The following is a 5,530-nucleotide window of genomic DNA, read 5'->3' as shown; positions in this document are numbered from 1 at the left end:
AAGGTCTAATCTAGTATTTCCATGCAAGACCACCTTGGTACTTTCCTAGTGATGGTGGAAGATCATCTTCAGAGGACCCACAGCAGTCCGTGAAGGCGTAGTGAGGCTCAGTCTCCGAGGCCACTGATGGACTAATCTTGGTGTAGTGAACCAGAGATCTGGATTGTCGCTGTTGCTGGTCCATGCGCAGGCCGGGAGGCTGTGGAGAGAGCTCAGTGCATCCGCTACACGGAGCGACGCTGAACTGACTGGGACAGCTTGCTGAGGGTTGGAGATATAAGTTACCGCCCACCGCCAAACAATTCCAGCATAATGGGCGTTTTGCGCGTGCGAATTCAGTCCCCGACAACATCTTTAGTTATAAATGCAGTTACGGCTTTCGGGAAAACTTTAAGCAATGCAAGGATTTTATTTAGTTTCACCTAAGAGCGGGATAAATTGACAGTGAAGAGCTTTCTACGCTACTAAAGTGTGTGATCTCGTTTAAATGCCACGGATAAAGAACTTGGCTTGTTCCGGTTGCAAGAATTAGGATTTTAGGGTCCCGTGGTAACTATATATACCATCTGATTTAACAATAAAATAACTCTACAGTTTACCCACTGAGTAAATTTATGAATAACGATGATTTTTCTAAACAATATTGATTAATTTATATGTTTAATGAGAAGAGTTGGTTGCCTTTGGGGTAAGACCTGATTTTTTAAATATATTTAGATGAGCTTCGGGCTCGAAGGGTTGAAATTTTTTCTCCTGTACTCTTTTTTTGGATTTTTATAATCCTTTGCCCTACCATTTATACCAACAGACAAGCTTGGAGATTCGAAATATAATTGTCTCTCTCATAAACAATACTATACCTCCACTACCCCGTATGTCATGGCGTGGTGTTTAGTTAAATACTAGCGACAACTTTTACCCGTGAAACACATCCTTGGTTTTGACGTGCAGACTCGTGCACACCACACCAATGAGGGCAAGGAATCACAAACAAAGCGTAATAAGTTCCTTTGCATTGTGTGGATTGTAAAATATTCATTCTGGAGTTGAGTAAATTGAATAATAGTTAAGTTTCTTATCGACCGAGCTTAGTAATTGCTACTGTATCGTTTTGTAGTTCAAGAAATACTGCTGGTAGATGACAGCACAATACATGCGTGTCGTACTCCACCTATCTTGTCATCCTACAGCACTGAGTTACTGATCTATGGGTCAGTATAACCAGTGCAAAGAATTCAGCGATATCCCCAGCCACCGCGGCACAGCTGTGTCCTCACCTTGCCTCAGATCAATAAATGACCGCTAGAATACTACCAATGCGGCACATACGGCAGGTCAGTACCTGTTTCCCTACGCGGACTTTTTTCAATTCAATTCAATTAATTTATTTACGTGTTTGCCAACAGCAAGAAGCCAATAACAGGCAAACACTGATAATACATAAAATAATAATGAAAAATAATACACAAACAGATTAACTAAACTTATACATGTACAGTACTAAATATAACTGCCAAGTACAGGCAAACCCAAAATAGAAACAATATCAACACAGAGCAAAAAATGAAGAAATATAAATAAAAACAAATAATCCACCTAGGGAACACTAATATAATTGTAAAACTTTAAAGAAATATAAAAAAACAGATAACGAAGCTAGATCATCTACCAGGACATCTATCTAGATCTTTTCCCTTATTGAGAACGTGCCCTCAAGGGAGACAATGTTTATGCTAAATACGTCCAATAACAATAATAATGTCGGAGGAGAGACGGAAACTACTAAAAATAAGTAATTGTTTATCAATTAAACCCAAACCTCGCGTAAAGAGTATTTAATAATCCAATCCTTACAGCAAAGAAAAAGGCAAACTTCACTATACGAAGATCAATTGTTGAAGGAAATAATCATACGTAACAGAAATTGTGACTTATTGGCTGTCAAAGCAGCTGGGACATATAGTTACCACTAGATTTTGAAGGATTAAACAACAACTGCCTAAGATATCGATACTTGTAGGACGTTTTAGCTCTCCGTTTTGGTGCAACTTCTATGGAGTATGAGTAAGGCCAGTAGTCTACCTGCTTTCTTGCAGGCGAACAACCGCTACGGAAAAAGCAGTGCGATTAAATTTGAGGTGTTTAGATTGTTCGATTCTTCAATCGATCTGAACAGAGTTTTTACACCCACAGCGACAATACGACAAAATCAGTAACACATGTTCTGTGCTGTATATTCTGGGACCCCTTTTTAACATTATAGGCTGCAGTTTGTTGTGTAATTAATTTTGTGTATTAAAATAAAATTTTTAATAGTATATCAGCCCAATCAATAATGAAATATTATTGATGATAAATGAGATGGTTAAAGTTCTAATTACATCTGTATCTAAGCAGAATACCATGAATATTTCTGGGGACGTGGAAATAACACTCAACGTATTCTAGATTCGACAGGGTACGGACTAGAATGATCAGTACATATACATAATGTAACTTAGTAACATGTTCTTTACAACAAAGAAAATAATATTAGAAGAAATCTAAAAAGAATATTCAAAAAATGAGAGATTAACCCGAGTAGGATTCGATCATATGCCCATTTGTAAGAGTCCAAGATTTTTGTGAGCCAAATTCTATTTTATTGTTCATTTACCTGGAAAATTTATAGGACTGAGAACTTGCAATACAAAAGTAAGCTTCGTGTTTTACCCAGACTCCTTGCTTACATTTAACACGTCTACGAATGCACCATCTAAGAAGATTCCATTAATACTGAGCTCGCAGCAGAAGATTTTTACGTCTTTCACCAGAATGTAAAATCTCGTTAGTAAAAACAAAACTGAATATAAACAGCCTCTTTCACTATCTATAAAATGCGGAATCGGAAAGAGTTATGAACAAACATAAACATTCCTAAACATAAAAATTTTGGCCAATGTGTGTCTGCTTACGTTGATTAAAAATATTACCGGGAAATATTGTAAAACGTTAAATTGAAAGTAAAGGATTTTCAGAGGGTTGGAACCCCTGAAATGGTTCAGTTGGTACCCGAGCCCTTGGGCAACCACACAGTCGACGCCCGTGTGAAGGGAAAGTAAGTTTACAGCATCTCCATTATGACCAATATTAAAAGAAACAAAGCAAATTGTACGGAGCCTTCAGTTAACTATAACCATGTCTGGCTTACCATATTGTAGAAATGTACAGAATATTTGGTACATCTAATTTATGGCAAAAAATCCAAACATGTAACCGAAAGTGCTTTGATTTTCACGCTTGTCGCTCTCAAACACTTTTAATCCCGAGAGACTAGAAAGCGAAATAGCAAAGTAGTGTCCACACATTGATTGCAGATATTTGAATTTAACTGAATTTACTTACGTCAGTGAAGACTAAAGGTCTCTGCTATTTTAGATATGACGAAAAATTCGTTATCGTCTGTTTGTTGTGTCCTTGGAACATTCACCATTTAGAAGCTATTGCACATTTGTACTCAGAATTTGTACTTCAGTTGACATGCAAATAACACACTACTAAGAAAGTCTACTATCAAAGCAAATAAATTTCAGGCATCAAATCGTACCTTCACAAAGACCAAAAGACAACTAAATGGAATAAACGCGTTCCGGTACTGAATCGGGTGAAATTGGGGAGGTGATGGTAGTTGGACTTTATGATTATTCCTCTGTGACTCTCATTCCTTCCGGCCACCGAATGTAGCTTGCTCATCCCCGTATCTACACGGTGTTTAACAAATGATTACATGCCTCAAAGCAAAATAAATTTGTGTAACAACAGTACAAGCTAAATTCACTATAGAACACTCTGATACTTCAGCAACAATCACTTCGCATCACTGCGATAAGACGGAAAAAGGAAATTAAGACTGTTGACAGTCTCTTGCAGCACAAAATACAAGAAGCTTTTGAAACGAGGGAGCTCCGCTGCGTTTGACAAGGAAGGGAGTAAAACCATACTAACTGGCATGTAAACAAGAAAGAAATTCCAGGGCCACACATACTCCACTAGAAATACAAAATACTGAAATATCCAGGGATATTAAACGTTGCAAAGAACGGTTAGAACATCTTTAGACTACTAATAAGGCCACTAATATGAAAGAGTATGAAAGTTTGTTCGACCCTGCCAAGCTGTTCCTACAGTTTTATAGATATTTCATAGGACGATTCCACATCATAAACAAGGCTAAAAGAAAAACTTCAATTCCAAGAATTACTAATACTACGTTACGACAAGGAAATTATTTCGATTCTCAACAACTGAGCTGTCCCTACAGTACTGCATGGGGAAGAATTATACGCCGGAAAGCAAGGTCGCTACTAGTAGTTCTCCTCCAAGAACTGCTAGAATGTCATAACAAGGAAATATGTCCGACCAAATGCAACTAAGTTATTGGAACAGCATTAGGGATCTAGGAACTAATTCTTGTGATGGCGACTGTAATTTCCCAAGCCTCCAAAGCACAAGACACTTTTCCGAACATAATTAACATACTTTGGGGCCCGCTTACGTGTTAAAATATAAAAGAAATCCTCCCACTGAAGCTGATGCTGGTGTATATGTGCAGGTCGCACACATTTTCAAGGACAAAAAACTTTATGGTTTCTTCAAATTTTTCACAACACGTGGTATTATTACTTGTATGATACATGAACTAATCGCTCTGCTGTCAGACTTTAAAAAAATAATATAGTCACTGCGACGAATGTTAAAAGATTAAATGGAATTTTGTTTTGGACTTGTCTGAGGAAGAAGACAAGACTTGAAAATTATGGTCTAAAATTTACTATTATATGAAACCAATATGAAGAGATGATTTTATAAATAATTTGTAATAGCTCTTAACGGATATGGCAGTTCTCAAATTATGACTGCTCACCGAGTAACTGTTTATTTATGATTCAGTCCATTATCAATTGTCTGATGGAAATAATTCGAAGTGTTGTCATTCCATGCAAAGACGAAAGCACTGCGTCATTTTTTTGGGGGGGGGGTTGATTTCCTTGCAATTTATAAAAAATAGGAGCAATAAATTTGGTATAAAACTGTTCTAACTGGGCCTATAGAACTGTCACGCCTGGGACGTCAGAATGTGTTGTGGTAAGGAAGTCACATTGGATGCTCCAGTTTCATCCGCTGCGGTCATGAAACTTGTTGGAGGTTTTTCTGACTCACCTATTACTACAACGCTCAGTTTATTTGGTTTAGGGCCGAACAGGAAGACAGACTCTAAATATTGCGAAAACAAAAACGAAGAAAGGCAAACAAAACACAAAAGAAAGTACCACGAAGTTGTGTTGACGTGGACAGAGAGAGACTTAATACAAGTAATTTTGTTCACGGGGAAGGAAGTTCACACAAGGGAAAGCATAACTGGAAGAACCAGAAATAATAATTGGTTATAAAACTTCGAAGTCATTTTAAGAACTCTGCGAACAAATAAATTCATACTCTGCTTTCAAAGAACAAAATGTCTCCGTAAGAAGATAGTTGAAATAATTTTGGA

The sequence above is a fragment of the Zootermopsis nevadensis genome, unplaced genomic scaffold (genome assembly GCF_977971745.1).
Source record: "Zootermopsis nevadensis isolate Lab colony 2312 unplaced genomic scaffold, Znev_1.0 Znev_ptg000010l, whole genome shotgun sequence".
Lineage (NCBI taxonomy): Eukaryota > Metazoa > Arthropoda > Insecta > Blattodea > Termopsidae > Zootermopsis > Zootermopsis nevadensis.
The sequence above is the reverse complement of the archived record's forward strand: the minus strand, read 5'-3'. Positions refer to the sequence as shown.